At 38.5% G+C, this 19,679-nt stretch overlaps 2 pseudogenes; one reads left to right on the forward strand and one right to left on the reverse strand.

Annotated features, from left to right (window-relative positions):
- LOC149122325 (small ribosomal subunit protein uS2B pseudogene) overlaps nucleotides 1–18,726 on the reverse strand; it is a 56,619-nt pseudogene extending 37,893 nt beyond the window's left edge.
- LOC100341269 (S-phase kinase-associated protein 1 pseudogene) lies at nucleotides 18,629–19,198 on the forward strand (annotated as a pseudogene).
- The last annotated feature ends 481 nt before the right edge of the window (nucleotides 19,199–19,679 follow it).

Raw genomic sequence — 19,679 nt, forward strand, 5'->3', positions numbered from 1 at the left:
CATGTACCCAAATGTGCATCTCTGAATATTTTTTGTGTCTTCTTTGTTAAAAATAATTTCCCAAATTTTTAAGTACTTGGTCTTCTCCTTGCCATTTTCCCCAACTTACTTCCTATCTTCTGCAAAAGAATGATATAATGTGTAAAAAAACACAATGAAATACAGTTCATTTTCCTGTCCAATCCTGATATGCTCTATGCTTTTTAGGAAAGTCAGGCTTTGGGAGGCAGGATGGAAGGCAAGAGTTGTTATAGAGGCTATGATGTCATTTTAGGATTTATCACTTTAATTTTTGTTAGTGTTTTCCATTGAACATTACTATAGACAACTGCTGACCAGCTTGGGAAGCATGGATAGAGGACAAATCAAGGTCACTGCTAATTTTTAAATGCTTTAAATTTGAATATTTATTGTAGCCACCGCATTCATCAACATTTCTACTATTTTTACTTTAATCATCATTATATTAATCTGGAATCATGGTGTGTACCTTGGGAAGAAGAGGTAAGCACTAGTCTAAACTTAGGTGTCTGTATTCTAATGTACAATATGTTATAATATGAAAAAAGATTTTAATTCAGTTCTACTAGTATTTTGATTGAATATCTGAGTTTCTATTATTAAAATGTTAATACACAGATACAGATAAAAGTAATAATTCGTATGGATTAACAGAGAATGCTGGATCTGAAAAGTAATATATGTATAGTATGAAAGTCTTAATTTTCGTACATTTCTTATTTTTCAAAAGTAAAACAATACTGTTTCATGAATGTTAATGCAAATTTCCATCAAAGTTACAAGTCATAGTAATTTAAAAACTATTTGTCTTCCAAATTCTCTAAAGAAATAGCAATATGCAGTTAAACATGGTGGCATGAACACATTTATCTCTACTCCTTCCTGAAATAAGTAATATGATATCCATTGTAGTAAACAAAAACATCCTCTGTAAGATCATGAAAAACAGAGTATAAAACTATTAGAAAAATTTGGTATGGCAGAAATCAAATGGAATGTGATAAATAACCTAGCACACTAAAGAAGTAATACACAAGCTGTAGGTGCAGGCGCCCAAGTCCAGGTCATAACAAGGAAACCAGAAAAGACTCAGGGATGGAGGATACTAGTAGCCCCAAAAGGAAGGAAACATGGGCACGAAAATAAAAGATTGGTTGAAAGTATGTACAATTTCTATGATGCTCGGAACCACCAGAGAAGGTAGAAAGCCAGGATGGCATTCTAAGAGCAGGAGCGGGCATGAGAATCCCAAGTACTATTACAGGTAGAACAGGTTAATATCTCAAGGTGATCTGAGGGACAAGCTATGTATAACTGCTCAAAAATAAGGAGGAGGAAATTAAAGTAGGGAAAAGGGAAAAGCAAATGTCATCTATGAAGTGCTCAAACATGTGCTGCCTGGCTTTGGAACCCCACTCTGGCACAATTACATGTTGACCTTCTTTCTGCAGGTTCCCAAGGCTGTGTCCATAGTCAGGGGATGTTACTTCTAAGATTATGGCACACGTACTAGTGACATACAGGTTATTTTGCTTTGGTAGAGGTAGTTCTTATGACCAAATAATATATATTACCATTTTGTCATTATCCATTAGTTTCAAAATCCCTAATAAAAAAAAAAAAAAAAACACAGCAGTATTTGAAAAATTTGGTTTCAACCACTTATATCAAGTATATACCAGCTGTTTTTTTAGATAATATTTTCCAGTGCTTAAAAATTACATATTTAAGGTCCAATTCTGCTAGGTCAAATTCCTGCTGAATTAAGTAAGATTTGGTTTAATTTCACCATTGGGAGGGACAGATCCAGCTCTGACTTTTAAATTACAGTATTCTGAGTCCTCCTTTCACTTAACTTTTTTTTTTTATGACTCTGGTTACAAAGTTTCAGATATGGTAATATTAACATGCACTGTTAGACCTAGCCATGTCCTTAAAAGCATTGGAATTGATAGAACTTGTAAAGCTTAAAAAGCTCATGCAGCATGTTATACTGATTCTGATCTGTATGAGAGTACAAACTCATTAAATGTTAAATAATAGGCCCACTGTATGAATTTCATAATGTCATTATTTAACTTAGTAACAAAAGCACATAATATAAAAATAGTAAATGGAAATAGTATCAATATGCTATTTGAAATTTCTGAAGAAGTATGTCCTAAAATTTTCATTGTTTAAATTGTCAAAGAAAATGCATGTTTCCAAGTATTACAAGTATTACACCCTGACTATCTTGTCTTTGTGTCCCTCCATCCACTATTTATTTCTTTTCTTTTTTTTTTTTTTGACAGGCAGAGTGGACAGTTTGAGAAAGAGACAGAGAGAAAGGTCTTCCTTTTGCCATTGGTTCACCGTCCAATGGCCGCCGCGGCCGGCGCGCTGCGGCCAGCGCACAGCGCTGATCTGAAGCCAGGAGCTAGGTGCTTTTCCTGGACTCCCATGCAGGTGCAGGGCCCAAGGACTTGGACCATCCTCCATTGCACTCCCGGGCCACAGCAGAGAGCTGGATGGAAGAGGGGCAACTGGGACAGAATCCAGCGCCCCGACCGGGACTAGAACCCGATGTGCCGGCGCTGCAAGGTGGAGGATTAGCCTATTGAGCCACGGCGCCGGCCATCCACTATTTCTTAAACCTTTTCCTTCTTTATTACTGGCTTGCAACTGGGTGGGGGAGTTCTGCTTAAATGCTTAAAAAGTGATACCACTATGTGATGTTTCCTGAATATATATATATATATATATATATATAGAGAGACAGGCAGAGTTAGTGAGAGAGAGAGAGAGAGACAGAAAGAAAGGTCTTCCTTCTGTTGGTTCACCTCCCAAATGGCTGCTACGTCTAGTGCACTGCAGCCAGTGCGCTATGCCAATCTGAAGCCAGGAGCCAGGTGCTTCCTCCTGGTCTCCCATGCGGGTGCAGGGCCCAAGCACTTGGGCCATCCTCCACTGCCTTCCTGGGCCACAGCAGAGATCTGGATTGGAAGAGGAACAACCGGGACTAGAACATGGGGTGCTGGCTCCGCTGTGGAGGATTAGCCAATTGAGCTGCGGCACCGTCCTATATTTTTATTTAGAGTAAATCCTTCTCTTTACGAGCTGGGGTGCAGCTCATTCTTTAGGGAAGAATTAGTAGGTGATATGCTAAGATCACAGATGAGTACCATTCTACCCAGTTGATAGCTGAATAAGAAGAACCATTCTTTACCATTTAGTTAATCCTGTTACCTTTAAAGTTTTGCCTAATGTGTGTATTACCAAAAGTTTCAGCATGCTGTAATGTTCATTTTCTGTTAATGGCACAGTAAGAAAATGTCTATGTCTCAAGGTCATAATAAAAGGTGCTAATTTGGTCTTCAGGATTCAGAAGCAAAGGCCCTCGTTGTGTCAGCTCTGATGAGGTCAGAGCCTAAAAGTTAGGTCTTTAATCTTTTTAATGAATTTTGAATATTCTTTTTAAAATGCAGTGTTATTTCAATAGGTCATACAAGAAGCCATTTACATCAGGAAAACTATAAAAAAGAAAACTAAGGAGAGGTTTTTGTGCAGTCAAGTGGATTCAGAGCTGAGCTCAGCATCAGAATATGCAGCTTAAAGTTCATACAATTAACCTGCAATATAAATAAACAAAAAATAATTCATGATCCCTAAACAAATCGAGCTCCTGACCACTAGTTTAGACATTTTAACTCCCTACTGCTAGCTGTTTTTTAATTCAAATATTATGCTGTACATTCTTCAGAATTTCAAGGCAAAGTAGATGGTTTTAGACAAGACAAGAGAGCCATACTTCATCAACATCATGTATGATATTGGGTGATGCAACACATGAGCAAACCACACCAATTTTCAAAAACTGAGTAACCTTATTAGGAATTATATAAACACAATTTCCAAGGGTGGGTGTTTGACCTAGCAGTTAAGCCACTACTTGGGATGCTTGCATCCCACGTCAGAGTACCTGGGTTAAGGTACTGTCTTTGCTTTTCAACCCAGCTAATGCTTTCTGCTAATGCAGATTCTCCACACATACTGTTCCTCTGAAGACCTTCCACTGGGACAAGACGTGGAGGAGGAGGACTGTAATATTGATGGTGATATCTGTGTATAGATCAAGGCTAACGTATAGGTTTGTGCCTCCATTTTTTTTTACAAAAATATTTAAGAACTAAAAAATACAAATACTACAAATAGGGATGGTCATTGTTAAGCAGTGGGTCAATGTACCACTTGGGCTGCCTTCACTTCATATTGGAGCACCAGTTAGAGTCTCCACACCTCCTCTTTCAATAGAAATTCCAGTTAATACATCCTCAGAGGCAACTGATGCTGACCCAAGTGCTGGAGCCCTGGCTACCTAATTGGGAGATCCAGATTGACTTCTAGGACCCTGGCTTAAGCCTGGAGCAGCCCAGGCTGTTGTGGACGTTTGGAAAGTGAAGCAGGAGAGGGAAGATCTATCTGTCTATTTCTCTGTGTTCTGTTTCTTAAGTGTATGAAAATAACATTAAAATTAGTATAAATAGGAAAAAGTCTATAGAATTGAATACAAAGGGGGAAAATAACTTATTTATTTGAAAGGCAGAGTGACAGAGAAGTAAACAAACAGTGAGCTCTTCTACTACCCACTGCTTCACTCCCCAAATGGTTGCAATGGCCTGGGCTGGACCAAGTTGAAGCCAGCAGCTTCATCTGCGTCTCCCTTGTGGGTGCAGTGGCTCAAACATGTGGGCCATCTGCTGCTGCTTTTTCCAAGACATTAAGTTGAGATCGATCAGAAGTGGAGCAGGCAGGATTCAAACCAACATCCTAGGTGGGATTCTGGCATCACAGGTGGTAGCTTAACTTGCTATGTGACAATGTCAGCTAGGAAGAAATTTTAGACAGCTATGAAAACTGCATACTTTAAGCTAAGTATTATTATAAGTTTAAAAAATTAAAAATCCCCCCATTATTTACATGTGACTCTATGTGTACATTTTGTATGTCCTTGAAATTTCAGAAGTTCTAATCTTTGTTTTTGGTAAACTTTTTTTAAGATTTATTTATTTGAAATGCAGAATTACAGAGAGGGAGGGAGGGAGGGAGGGAGGGAGAGAGAGAGAGAGAGAGAAAGGAGTCTTCCATCTGCTGGTTTACTCTCCAAATGGCTGCAACAGGCGGAGATGGGCCAATCCGAAGCCAGGAGCCAGGAGCTTCTTCCAGGACTTCCATGTGGGTGCAGGGGCCCAAGGACTTAGGGCATCCTCTACTGCTTTCCCAGGCCATAGTAGAGTGTGGGATCGGAAGTGCAGCAGATGGGACTCAACCTGGTGCCCATATGGGATGCTGGCACTGAAGGCGGTGGTTTTACCTGCCAGCCCTGGTAAACATTCTTAGAACTAAATTGTACCATATAAAATGTCCAGTAAAAATCTTGGCTGGCTTTTCTGCTATCAACATATTTAAGATCATTAAAGCATTATTTATTGTTGATTCAAAATTTTCTACAAAGCAATGAATAGATGTGTGTGCTCTCACAACAAGGAGAAGAATCAAGCTCTCTTCTACTCTCCTGGATACCTTCTTGGCCCAACCTTCCCACTTGAAGACCTGCTACCTTGCTATGAGAATGTACACGCCAGACTACCAAATAAGGAGAACCCACAGCAGTTTCCTGGAAAATGTGGGGATAGAAAGAGAAGATGGGGGAGACAAGGTAGAACAGAAGACTATAGAACAAAAAATGTTACCAAATGACACCTGCCCATTGAAAAATAATAAATCAGTGCTACTTTGGATCTCGAAGTTTTGGGCATTTTTATGAGACAATCAAATCATTAAAACAGGGTAACTGGCAGTTAAATAACCACAATATATTGAACTGTGAAGTTCATAATTACGTAAAATAATTACATTTAATAGGTTTTATGCATTTCATGATTCTTCTAAACTGAACCAATTTAGAACTACTGTTGGGGCCGGTGCTGTGGCATAGCGGGTAAAGCTGCCACGTGCAGTGCCAGCATCCCATGTGGGCCCGGGTTCGGGTCCTGGCTACTTTACTTCTGATCCAGCTCTCAGCTATGTCCTGGAAAGCAGTAGAAGATGGCCCAAGACCTTGGGACTCTGTACCCACGTGGGAGACCAAGAAGAAGCTCCTGGCTCCTGGCTTCAGATCAGCGCAGCTCCGGCCATTGTGGCCATCTGGGGAGTGAACCAGTGGATGGAAGACCTCTCTCTGCCTCTCCTTCTATCCTGTGTAACTCTTTCAAATAAAATAAATAAATCTTTTCTTTTTTAAAAAAGAACTACTGTTAATTTTTTTTTTCAAAATATAAGTCCTACTAAGCTAATATCCTATGACTTCCTAATAGGAAATTAAAAAAAAAGTGACATTTCCTGTATTTAATCAATGAACTCTTTCTACTGGCTTAGAGGTGAAAACATTAACTATGGGGAGGGATTATGAGTACATGAACATATTTTTTTCCCAGGGACAGTTTTGATTTGTGTTCACTTTGAACTTCACCCCCTAAAATCCTGTGCAGGGAGGACCTTGAGCCATGACCTCATCAATCTGTGTTGCAGTTTCACTGCCTACAGAAAAAATGGTTGCCTGAGTATTTAGAAGGTATTACTGCTATGATGATTTTAATATAATAAAGTTAAAGAGGCTACAATAGTAGTTAAGCATTATGAGAAAGCAGGTGAATCTGTTGCATGTGACACCTGCATCCCATATTATAGTGCATGAGATCAAGTACCACCAATGCTTCTGAGCAAGCTTCCTACTTGCATGCCTGGGAAGGCAGCAGATGGTGGCCAGAGCAGTTGGGTCCCTGCCACCCATGCAGGGGACCAGGATGGAATTCCAGACTCCTGACTTTGGTCTGATACAGACCTGGTTGTTGCAGGTATTTTTGGAGTTACACAGAAAATAGAAGATACATCTCTCTCTCCCCCCTCCCTCTTTTGTTGTATGTCTTCTTCTGTCTCTGTCACCCTTCCTTCCAAAATAATTAATTAATCTTAAAAACAATAGTGGTTAAGATATATCATGTGCTTCATAAATGTTAGCAGTTTGCATTGGAAGTTGTGGTGGTGGTGGTGGTGGTGGTGAAATTGACTGGCTGGATATTGGAAATTGTATTCAGTTTTTGTTTGTTTGTTTTAAATTTAGTTATTCATTTATTTGAAAGGCAGAGTGACAATGGGGGGGGGGAGACAGAAAGAGACAGAGAGAGAGATCTTCTACCTGCTGCATCACTCTCAAAGTGGCTGCAACAGTCAACTCTGGGCCAAGCAGGAGCAAGGAAAAAAGAGGAAGTCCATCTGGCTCTCCTGCATGGGTGGCCCAAGCACTTGGATTATCCTCCCTTGCCTTCTCAGGTGAATTAACAAGATTTTGGTGATGAAACAGGACAGCCAGGACAGGAACCTACACTCTGATATGGGATGCAGGTTTTGCAAATAGTGGTCTAATTTGCTGTGTCACACACAGACCCCAAGATTGATTGATTTGAGAATGAGAGAAGGAAGAGGGAGAGAGGGAGAGAGGACCAGAGAGAGAGAGAGAGACAGAGAAAGAGAGAGAGAGAGAGAGAGAGAGACAGACAGAGAGAGAGAGAGACAGAGAGACATAGAGAGAGACAGAGAGAGAGAGAAACACATACATCTACTGTTTTGCTCCAAAATGTAGTGGCTGTGTTGGCCTATGCCAAAACCAGGACCCGAGAATCAAATCCAAGCCTCCCCTCTGGTTAGCAGGAACACAATTACATAAGCCATCATTGTTTAGACCAGAACATTTGAACCAAAGCACTACTGAAATTTGGGGCTGGATAATTGTTTATTATGAGCTGTCTTGTATATAGAGAAAGGTGCTTAGTCACATTCAATAAGAAAGAAATCCAAAATCTGGCAGGTCCATCTCACTTCCTCCATTTAAATTTGTTGTTAACAGAATTTCCATGCCCATTAGGCATTTTGTTCAGATGAGTAAACTAATCCTTTCTTTACCCCTACCATATCACATACAATTCATATCTATTTTTTCTCTTTCACTCACTACCATCTCTACCTCAGTGTAAAAATGTCATCTTCTTAACTTTGAATTATTGCCACACTACTGTTCAATCTACCCTCTCCAATTCCCTATCAACTTTTAATATTTTTCCAGGAAAATGCCTCAAAAACCTTTAAGAAAGTGGATTAGTACCACTGACATCAATTGCACACTTTGCTGGTTTGAGGCAGGATTTCTGAACGTCAGCACTGCTGAAACAGTGGGTTTTTTTAATGGAAGCTGTCCAGGGCATTGTAGGATATAACTGCAACATCTAGAAACTGACACCAGTAGCATTAGCAAGCTGCATGCCAACTAAGGTGGTCTCCAGACCTTGCCAAATGTCCCCAGGGACAGCACAAAAGTAAAATCATAGTCATTCAGAAGCACTGGTGAAGTTCAGAATTTCTCAAATCATTCTTGGTGAAGTGGTTTTTTTCTTTTCTTTATGTCAATCTGTTTCAGGAGATACTGTTGTAAAAAACCTTCAAATAACATTGATGCTCTATCCATGTATTTATCTTGTGGCTTCCAGATATTCGAGTGAACAGTCCCACCCATGTACAATGCTAAAATAGAACGTCAGAGATCTATTCAACAGTTATATTAATACATTGCCTGACAACTGTATTAATACAGGTGTATAACAACTGTGGTATTATCACAACAAAAGAGATCTGAACACAGATACATGTAAGATGAGTTCACATATTGAGATGTCAGAGTTCCGTGGAAGTGTAAACTAATACATGTGCACATTGATATTCCCTGTAGTAAACTGAAGTTTGTCTGGAAATAATATCCATGCACGTATTACTGGAAGAAGCAGGTGAATGAATAGGACATTTAGAAATTTTATTCCTTAGATTATGCAAAGGATGTGACTTGGAAGGGAGATGTTTCATCGTAGTGGGAAGACATAAGAGCAGATTGCATGTCTGAACATTACCAAGTAAAGTGATACACATAGTAATTCTTCAGTAGATGAGTACTGAATAATTTATTAATTTAATGTATAGATGTATTTCCTGTTAACAAATGAATGATTGAGTGAAGAAAGAATTCTTGGCATAAAAGGTTTTCCTGAGAAGGTTGGTAAAAAATCTTCCTGTGAAAGGCGGCACCACTGACCATTTCTGTCACTGGTTCACAAGCATTGCACTGTCAAGATGATGTATTGTATGAAAATGCATGTCAGAGTTTGGTGTAAATATGTGATGTTTATAAACCAAGATACAGATAAGTGTCCAAATAAATGAGGTGGTGCTGAAATTCAATTCCAGAGTAAGTTTGTTCATTTGTCCTTGAGGGTGTATATAAAGGTACCTGTGAGTGAATGAGTGGTCTGTATGTATGCAATCTGTATATATGTCCTACTTTCGGAAGCTTCAGAACTGCACTGTTTAATCAAAGTAGCAAGGTTATAAAAATTGTATCTCTGAAACAGAACTCAATCTTGGTTTCAAATGATTTTATGATGTCAGCTCAACAACTTGATCATATTGCTCGCCTTGTAAAATGTTAAGACAGCTATCAGACTGTTTTTAATTTACTCTCTTGGCCTATATCCACTCTAGTTCTTGTAACATTCTGTCAGCACTATTTTCCTATTGAATGCCAATGAGATGTTCTACTGTGATTTCTTGTTTTTAAGCCAGTGTTCCAAATGAACTACAAAACATGTGAGTGATTGACATAGAAAAAATATTTTTTCAGCACAGAGCATTTTAATATTTTAAATTACTGAAATATACTACAGTGCCATAAGCATGAGAATATCCATATATAACTGATAACTATTAGATATAATATGTATATAGTATATATATATAAAGAGAGTGTGCATTGATTTTACCTCTTTTTAGTTAAGTATATTCTAGGATAAAATAACACAAAATCATATAAGTGGTTATTATGCTTAATTCCAAGTATGCTATTTTAAGAGTTATTTTGACAATTTAAAATTTATAACATATATTATTATTTTATATTATTATATTAATAATATTATAATAAACATTTTGAATTTTTTCCAATAGGAATCATAAAAGGGAAACAAAAATCTATCATACTTGAATGCAGCTGTCTTCACTTTTAGTAGTTGTATTGTATAAAGAACTTCCCCTGATGTTTTCTATGAATTCATTTGTAAAATCCCAAGACTATAGTTCTTTTTAAAACGTTTAGTTATTTGTTTAAGGCAGAGCAAAAGAAAGAGTTAAGAGACAGACAGAGATCTCCATCCACTGGCTCACTGCTAAATGTCCACAACACCTGATACTGGATCCAAACCAAAGCCAGGGGACATAATCTCCATCCAAGTTGCCCAAAGGGTGCCTGGCATCCAAGTACTTGAGTCATCAGCTGCTAACTCCCATTGTGTACATTAGCAGGAAGCTAGAATGAATTGTGGGCCTAGAACTTGAATCCAGGTACTCCTACATGGAATGTTAACATCCCAAGTGGCAGTTTACTGGTTGCAGCAAATGCCTACTTCTAGTTTTATTTGTTATTTTTTTTAAATGAGATAATGAGAGAGAGAGAGAGAGAGAGAGAGAGAGAGAGACTCCCATCTGCTTGATAACGCCTCAAATGTCTTCAATGACTGGGGCTCTACTGGGCTGCTCCAGGAGCTAGGAATGCAAACTAGGTCTTTCCAATGAGTTGCAAGATCCCAACTCTTTGTGCCATCGCCTACTGCTTACCAGAGTCATCACTAACAGGAACCTGAGCTGAGTAGCCAGAGATGGAACCCAAGCACTTGAATGTGGGATGGGTGCCTAATCAGTGTCTTTACCACTGGTCTAAATGTCAGCCCCAGGATTGCTTTTTGCTCGCTATTATGGTGGTGAAATTAAAACATGATTCCACCTACCCTCAAATTTAAATAAGGAATTTGTTGTAAAGTTGGGTGCATGTGTAAAGCCCTTACTTCTGTTCATCAAGCATTTCAAGAAAAGTCACAATAAGACACCCAAAAGTGAGAAAGAAAAGTGTGATTTCTGTTAAGCAAATCCATCTTATGATGGGAAACTCATCAATGATGCATGGAAACATACATATCCATTATGTACACAGCAGTTATTTTCAATGTTTCAATGAGCTACCAGCACCTGTGTCTCATGTTTAACAGTTTCCATGTCCTAAATACTTCTCAAATGAGATGTAAAAGCTTGATCTCACTCTTACTAGTAGGGCTATCATTGTAAGGAATAAGAGATGTTGTATCTTTTGATGTTCAAGGAAAGTCATTTGCTTCCTGGTGTTTAGGTTTATATTTTTAGAAGTGACTAATAAGTCTATGTAAGAGCCATTTCTGCCCAGGGGATTAATTTTAGCTATCATGTCTGCTAAACCATCAAAGAGTCTACCTCCTGCCATGAGAAGACAATGGTATCAGAGTTGAATGACAATTTCCCTATCATAAAATCCGACCTGGATTTGTAGCTGCTGCAGGACTTGGCAGGTTGCCAATATCTCTTCATTTCATAGTTTTGCCTCGTAACTTGCATATGAAGTGTGATACGAAGTGCTCAATGTTCAGCAAAATGACACAAGGTTCTCTCATCTAAAATTGGCCAATTTTTACAATTTTCAAGCCATGTGGTGGGAGATCTCATGTTTCATCTAAAATCCCCAAATCCTAAATGTCCTGAGGTGAAAAGGTTTGCTTCACACTTTGCACAAACACACTTGGTGGCAAACCTGAACAGTGTAGGGGGACGACATAGTCCCCCTAACGAGATTTTTCATGGGACACTGAAGAAATAATATGTCTGATGACAGAGGGCAGCCCCTTAGTCCAGTGGGGATGTCTGAAAATATATCTTACTGGTAACCTGTCATTATTTTAAAATTTAAAAAAAATTAGAATTCAAAAAATCATTTATTTGGAAAGATTTCAATAAGAGGCCAAGGACCCATATTTTATAGATGCAATTTTAGTTTCTCAAGTGACAACGACCAAAACTAGGCCTAAATTTTGGAACTTTTTCAAAGATGCACACCTGCCAAATTTGGAACTAGGACTAGAATTTTTCTGATCCTTCCAGAATTAGAACCAAGTGTTAATACCACTAAATCAAGGATATATTTTTTAATCGAACAGAATTGATAGTCATTGCTTTTATTTACTTACTGTGGGGAGCAATCCGGACTAGACTAAGTTACTCGAATTAGGACTTATTCTATGCATCTGCTCTCCCACAATATGGCGCTGGGAGAGAAGTAAACAGCTTCCGCACAGCTGCCTCCAGTTCAACTAATAAACTGTAGGACTTGCTCCTGATTGGAGGAGAGCAGCGTACTCGGCGTGTGGGCAGCCGAGTTGGGATTGGCGGAGGAGGACTATAAAGGAGGAGAGAGACGGCATGCACCAGGAACATCTATGGGGAACATCTAGCTGAAGGAACACCTGTGCAGCCCCCGAGAAGAGCCGGCCGGCGGTGTGCCGCTCCCCTGCGGAAGTGGGGAATGTGGCCAGGGGGAACTGCCCTTCCACGGAGGTGGAAGGGATAGTAGCCAGCCCGGGAAGAACCAGCAGCAAACCCGGGGAGAGCCGAGCAGACAGAAAGAACAGCGCAGGGTCCTGTGTAGTTCCCCCACGAAGACGGGGAGCGACATAATGGTGCCGTGACTCGGATATGAAGCCTAGGCAGCGTTTAGTGTCGTTCCTCCACGAAGAGGGGGAGCGACATAATGGTGCTGTGACTCGGATATGAAGCCTAGGCAGTGTTTAGTGTCGTTCCTCCACGAAGAGGGGGAGCGACACTTACTTAGATGAGAAAGCTAAAGATTTTAAAGAATTAAAAGATGAGGCTTATTGTTCTTATTTCTTTTACAAATCCTTTGCTGATTTTTGAAAGAGATGTATGCTTTAGAATAATATACATCATTTTTGGGGCCAGTGCCTCGGCTCACTAGGCTAATCCTCCGCCTTGCGGCGCCGGCACACCGGGTTCTAGTCTTGGTCGGTGCACCAGATTCTGTCCTGGTTGCCCCTCTTCCAGGCCAGCTCTCTGCTGTGGCCCGGGAGTGCCAGGAGGATGGCCCAAGTCCTTGGGCCCTGCACCCCATGGGAGACAGGATAAGTACCTGGCTCCTGCCATCAGATCAGCGTGGTGTGCCGGCCACGGCGGCCATTGGAGGGTGAACCAATGGCAAAAGGAAGACCTTTCTCTCTGTCTCTCTCTCTCACTGTCTACTCTGCCTGTCAATATATATATATATATATATATATATATCACTTTTGAAAGGAAGTACATTTCTAGGAATGATATTGATTTATAGTGTTTAACCAATATTGTCAACTGCCAAATAATTTTATCTACAGGTTAGAATAAGAAAAGTATTTCTACCTTTCCTAGTAGAAGTTATAATGTTTCTGGTGACATACAAGTTAATATTATATAAAGTTTACCTTTTTTAGGACTTTTTAAAAAAAGTTAGTCAATAATTATACATAGTCATTAAAATTTAACAGCTAATTTTTCTGAACAATGATCCCTAAGAAAAAAAAAAGTGTGTTAGAAAATGACTCAGATTGCCAAGTGGCTGTTTAATCATGATTTCTAGTAAAGTTATTCTAAGGAATATTAGTGCAGGCATAAACCAATTTTCATGATTAATAATCACTAGGAGAATCCCCAGAAGTGGTCCTGAAATTTAATGATCAGTTTTTATTTAAAGTAGCCACCGTTAGCAATGGCTTTCTCTAAGTGGAACTTCCCTAAGAGTAACACTTTGACTTAATTACACTGACAGTTCATGTTTATCACCCTTTGGCTACAGTGGGGATCTTAAAAAGAATTAATATAAATGTGACTCCTCTTTCTCATGTGGTGCAAGAGCAATGAGGCGATGTAAGACATGAAGAAATATTCTAAAAATAGTAGTACTTGTCAACAGAAACCAGGACATTGAACGTAATTGCTTAACTTAATGATGCCTGTGATACAGATTATTGCACTCTGCAAGAGTATGCATGGAATTCCCAGATGCTTAGCTTCAATTTTATGTTCTCTGGCACTGACAGCTTTGACAGTAGCATCTAAATAGACAAACAGTAATAAATACGACTTATTCACAAAATATTTCCCTATGTGTATCTTTTCCAATAAGACAATTTTACTAGTAATCTATTTGAAAAGGTCAGAGAGAAAATGCTGACTCTATGTTCCAATAATTTGTCAAACAAGGGAAAAGAGTAATAAAATAGGAATCATGAAAATTATGTTCATTCTTATCCTTTATCAATTGTACTGTGCGACTTCAGGCAAATAATGTATCTTTTAGCCATTGTTTGCTATGAACCAAATGGGATTAAAAACAGCAACCCATATACAACGCTAGATTTATAGGAAGATAAAATGATTTAACAGTATGGTCCCTCCTTTTATCTTCAGGAGATATGTTCTGAGACTCTCAATGGATGCTTGAATCTATGGATAGTAATGAACTTTATATCTTAATTCCATTTTCATGTTAACCAAGCACTTTCTATTTACTATGGCGAGGACTTTTGCAGTTTTGTTTGCAACAGCAGAATTAGCATGAATTTGTATTTCCTTCTTCACAATTTCACAGATGGAAAATTCATTCAAACTATAGAATTTAGCAACTTTAGAATAGGAATTTTTAATTTTCTTACTGAAATCTTTCACCTTTTCACATCTTAAAAGGAGAGATTCGGCTGTTTCTGTTGCGCTAATATGAAGTGCAAGCATCACTACTCCTTCACTGTGGGGTCGTTATTAAGTAAAACAACAGTTACAAGCACACAACCACTGTGATACCAAAGTCAGATAACAAAAGTGGCTACCCAGGGGTTGATGGTGGTGGTGGTGGGGGGGGGCAAAGGGAGTCTATATAGAGTGTTGGACAAAGGGATGATTCAGGTCATGAACTAGACTCAGCAGAGCAATATAAGTTTCATCATAGTGCTCAGAATTACACGTTCTTGAAAATATATGAATTGTGGGGCTGACGTTGTGGCACAGCGGGTTAACACCCTGGCCTGAAGCACCAGCATCCCAAATGGGTGCCGTTTGAGACCCAGCTGCTCCACTTCTGATCCAGCTCTCTGCTATGGCCTGGGAAAGCAGTAGAAGATGGCCCGAGTCCTTGGGCCCCTGGACCTGGAAGAAATTCTTGGTCCCTAGCTTCAGATCGGCACAGCTCCGGCTATTGTGGCCAATTTCTCTCTCTCTGCCTCTCCTTTCTTTGTGTAACTCTTTCAAATAAATAAATAAATCTTAAAAAATACATGAATTGTTTCTGAAATTTTCCATTTAATATTTTCAGACCACCCTTGAGGGAAGTTGTGGATAAGAGGATACTAATGTATATACAAAACAGTATTATAAATGACACTTCTAAACAGTATGTAAATGAAAACACAACAATTCATATTTCTTTGAGAATATAACCTGGGTAGACTTTCCTAATACGTTAGCAAGTACATACTTCTGTTTTCATATACACATACTACTTTGGCTTCTATTATTTTTATATTATTGAATGGGATTGTGTGTTCTTTTATTTATTAATAACTATAAAATGTCTATCAGAATACCTGATAAATTGAGATATTCAATTTATATGGGATAATTAGGGTTGAAAATTTTCCAAATTAGCTGACAATTGGCATAAGAGTATTTAGTTACTAATTCAAAACAATAATGTATAGCACTAAGATTAGAGTCATGTTTCATTGAATAAATGATATATTTTGATAAGTGCAGCATTAGCCAATTTTGTCACTGTAGAACATTATAGAGTTTATTAACACAAACCTGGATGGCATATCCTAGTGTATACATAGGTTATATAGTAAATACTATCATATGGGTGGTCCACCATTGACCAAAATGTGACATGGCACATGGCAATAAAAATAATTAAATTTTATCTCTTAGGTTATCATATATAAACATGGAGTCATATCATAGATAAACATTGGAGTCAAGTTTTTCTAATATTTAACATGCAAAAGTAAATAAATTAATATAAAACTATACCCAAGGCCGGCACCTCGGCTCACTAGGCTAAACCTCTGCCTTGCGGCGCCGGCACACGGGGTTCTAGTCCTGGTCAGTGTACCGGATTCTGTCCCAGTTGCCCCTCTTCCAGGCCAGCTCTCTGCTGTGGCCCGGGAGTGCAGTGGAGGATGGCCCAAGTCCTTGGGCCCTGTACCCCATGGGAGACCAGGAGAAGCACCTGGCTCCTGCTTTCGGATCAGCGAGGTGCACCGGCCGCAGCGCACTAGCCATGGCTGCCACTGGAGGGTGAACCAATGGCAAAGGAAGACCTTTCTCTCTGTCTCTCTCTCACACTGTCCACTCAAAAAAAAAAAAAAAATTATCTGCCTGTCAAAAAAAATATATATATACCCAAGATTAATTGCAACTATTATAAAATATACTTTAGTAGCCAATTTTTAACAAGTACCTCCCGTGTATCCCTAAGAAATTTCTGTGACTTGGGAAAAGTCTGTAATCTGCTAAAGACTATTCTCCCTGTCAATTGTATACAACTAATCACAGTTGCCTTACAATAATGCATAGCAGTATAACATCAGACAATGTTCACAAATATATTCCTATTAATTAAAGCCTGACCAAAAATTGAAGTCACAAGAATGACAGGAGGATGCATCAGTTCCACAGAGAATGGAATATAATTAGTTGGCAACAACTAACTTCATAGACTAATTTTGGATTTTTCACACTGTATCAAGACCAGTTCTTTTACTACAAGTTTAAGAACAGTTACTTTCTGTACAAAAATGAGTATAGTAGGCATAATATAAGTCTCAGACCATACATCTTAGGGTGAGTAGTAAGAGCATTGAAATGTCTGTAGTATAACACATCATAAAATATTATCTCTTTCCTCCCCCGGTGATCATGTGTGTACTGTTGAAAGTAGAGGTTACAGTGACATATTTTTAAATGGAGGCACTAAATATAAATCATATTCTACAGAAACGTGTCAGATTATTATATGAATCTACATACATACAAACACAACACAGCACAATTTGTCAGTAACTCGTCTGCCTGGGTAACGTACGATTTAGTAATGAGATTTTACAAAATGCTTCTGGCTAGCTTTGTGGTAGACTTGTGTGAAGAGGAGGACAGATTCGTAACCCTAAATTTATTAGGTAATTGTGCTGAGAAACTTAGAGCAAAGCAGTTCAAAGGACTTAAGAAGCCATCTCCGGAGCTGGTTCAATACTTATCAATGCAGAGGGCTACTCTGCCTATAAAGAATGTTCTTGGCTTATCCTGAATATGCAGACAGGAAGTCACTGCAGCAACAGCATTTAAATCAGCTGGAACTATCTTTAGCTTCAGCAACAGCAGGTCATACTTTTCCCATTTTGAACCATGAAATTGTTTAAAATTATGTGGCAAGAACTAATACACCAACAGACATGTAGGGCAAGGTACAGGCAGATAAAAGTGCTATAATGTAGATCCCTGGGTGATTCTGGATATGCTTGGGAAACAAGAATAGCAAAATCATTCCAAACTCTATATAAAGATTGAAATAGGGTATCAGCATCTATAATTTGCAGGTTGAGACTACATGTTTTGTCACTTGCTGAGGTGTCATCAAGATAGTTCCTGCAGACGGCATATGCATAATCATTAATAATTGTTTTAATCCACAAAGTAAATTCTTTTGCACATTTAAAATTATGTATACATAAATATATAAAATAAATTATTCTAATTAATTTGATGCCTTTCAATTAAGAAGTAACTACTAAACTACAGGATAAATTATTAGAGCAAAGTTCTATGAGATAACTATATATTGGTGAATAATTATGTAGAAGCTTTGTTTCATCCCATATATGCATGAGTGAAGTAAAAATGTAAAATATTTGTTGTGATTGAAAAGTAGAAATTTACTAGGTCACTCAACATATTATGTTATCCATTCTGTAGTAAATGACATAAAGATGCTTATTAGTGAATCTAAATTATGAAATGATAGTATCAACAAATAAAGTTTAAAAATAGGAGGGTTATGTTCAAACCATTTTGTATATTTTTGCCTTTGAATAAAAGAATGATCTTCTAAATAGGCAATCCATTGAACTTAGATAATATTAAACACACCTTATCTTCCAAATGTTGTGACTCTAATCACATGCCTGCAGTAAAGATATTCTTTCACTGAATTCCACCATAAATGGCAGTGCACATACAATAGCCAGTGCTGTATTACAATCCAACATCTCTTTTTAGTGTACATAGTCAAGAAAGCAGAAAGTGCAAATCCTGTGCTAGAAAAAACAGGAGACTTGAGATACATGTTTAATAATATATTGAATGTCTTACACATAGTACATCAAAGAAAACTTACTTTTGGGGGCTCCACTTACAACCTTAACATTTAAATATTTCACAGTAAAACAAAAAGCATGCTCATTTATTCAACTGATATCGAGCAAATAAAAAACAAAAAGAGTAACCTATTTCATTTTTCATCTGCAATATGTATAAGAAAAATAATGTCTAGATCCATTTCAAAAATGAGATTGTGGCAGTGGCCTTGTCGTCCGCCTTTCTCTTCTCCTTGCGTTGACGCAGCCCCTCTCTCGTCAGCCTCCGGCCCGCCGTCTCCTCAAACCCGAACACCATGCCTTCAATAAAGTTGCAGAGTTCTGATGGAGAGATTTTTGAAGTTGATGTAGAAATTGCCAAACAGTCTGTGACTATCAAGACCATGTTGGAAGATTTGGGAATGGATGATGAAGGGGATGATGACCCGGTTCTTCTACCCAATGCTAATGCAGCAATATTGAAAAAGGTCATTCAGTGGTGCACCTACCACAAGGATGACCCTCCTCCTCCTGAAGACAATGAGAACAAAGAAAAGCAAATGGATGATATCCCTGTTTGGGAACAGGAATTCCTGAAAGTTGACCAAGGAACACTTTTTGAGCCTATTCTGGCTTAAAACTACTTAGACATCAAAGGTTTGCGGGACATTGCCTGCAAGAGTGTTGCCAATATGATCAAGAGGAATGACCCCTGAGGGGTCATTAAGAATGACTTTACTGAAGAAGAAGCCCAGGTAAGCAAAGAGAACCAGTGGCATGAAGAAAAGTGAAACGTTGTGCCTGACACTGTAACACTGTAAGGATTGTTCCACATACTAGTTGCACTGCTCTGTTTATAATTGTTAATATTAGGCAAACAGCAGACAAATGCAGCAGCAAATCATTTATTTTAGCAGAATGTTGTCCTCACTGCATGTGTAGTTTTAGTACAGATTGCAAACTGGAGTTTCTTCTGTATGATTGAAAGTTCCTGTTTACATTGCTCTAAACAAAACTGAACTGTGGGTTCTCGATAGAAAGTGGCATTTTGGGCTTCCTCTCTTCTCGCAGAGTGATTGCTGCCTAGTTTATTGTCCAGTTAAATTAAGTGAACTTTTAAAAGTTGGCATTGTAAATAAAACAACTTCCAAAAAGTTTTCTGAAATAGAATTTAAAAAATATTATCTTTATTCATGAGTTGGAAACTGGAAAGAGGCTACTTGAAACAAACGTTCTGAGTGGGTCCATTAGGATGTCTTTCAGCTGCACGGT

The sequence above is a fragment of the Oryctolagus cuniculus genome, chromosome 14 (genome assembly GCF_051225735.1).
Source record: "Oryctolagus cuniculus isolate XC-2025 breed Fujian yellow rabbit chromosome 14, ASM5122573v1, whole genome shotgun sequence".
Classification (NCBI taxonomy): Eukaryota; Metazoa; Chordata; class Mammalia; order Lagomorpha; family Leporidae; genus Oryctolagus; species Oryctolagus cuniculus.